We start from the raw sequence: 887 nt of genomic DNA, 5'->3' as shown, positions 1-887 counted from the left end.
TTTTCCAGGCACCTATTCACAAGGAGATGGGATGTTGTACTCACGTATCAACAAGTGCACTGTAAAAATTACATCTGGGGACCAGGTGGTGTCACACCGGGTTAAGTGTACGTAGAAAGAAGCACAAGGGAAGCAAGGGGAGGAGAGGGGTTAGGAGGGGGAGAGGAGGGGAAGTTAGTCCAACAAGACAGCTCATACAGATAGTGGGCATAGTTTGTCGTGCACAACATCCAGGTTCAAGGCTGGCACTCACTGCACCAGGGGAAATAGAGGTGTTGTAGTGTCATTCTCTCTTGCTGTCTGAAAAAGTTGGCTCAGCAATAACGGGGGGGGGGGGATTATCCTCTAATTTGTCTTTATTTCTCATCTTGTATAATTCGAATGCATAATTTCTTAAAAAATTTATACTGTAGAATCGTAATGTAAAAATGGTAAGCATTACAGATTATACTTTCTGATCTAAAGTAAAATTAAGATATATTTACTTTGGGGGCTCACTACCCCAGTCTCTTATGTATCTCTGGAAATATTCTCGGGTACATGAAGGCAATTAAGCATATTTTCCTGACCCACTCCTTATGTTTATAAAGATACTATCATATTGTGTAGACTGTTAAGTCTTCTTCACTTAAAAATAATTATTGTACATTATATTGGTTTAATAAAGTATTCTAAATAAGTATATCTAAGACAGGGAGCCAGGCACAGCAGGTTAAGCGCACGTGGCACAAAGCACAAGGACCAGCATGAGGATCCTGGTTCAAGCCCCCGGCTCCCCACCTGCAAGGGAGTCGCTTCACAAGTGGTGAAGCAGGTCTGCAGGTGTCTGTCTTTCTTTCCCTCTCTCTGTCTTCCCTTCCTCTCTCCATTTCTCTCTGTCCTATCCA

Source organism: Erinaceus europaeus, chromosome 4, assembly GCF_950295315.1.
Source record: "Erinaceus europaeus chromosome 4, mEriEur2.1, whole genome shotgun sequence".
Classification (NCBI taxonomy): domain Eukaryota; kingdom Metazoa; phylum Chordata; class Mammalia; order Eulipotyphla; family Erinaceidae; genus Erinaceus; species Erinaceus europaeus.
Note: the sequence above shows the minus strand (reverse complement) of the source record.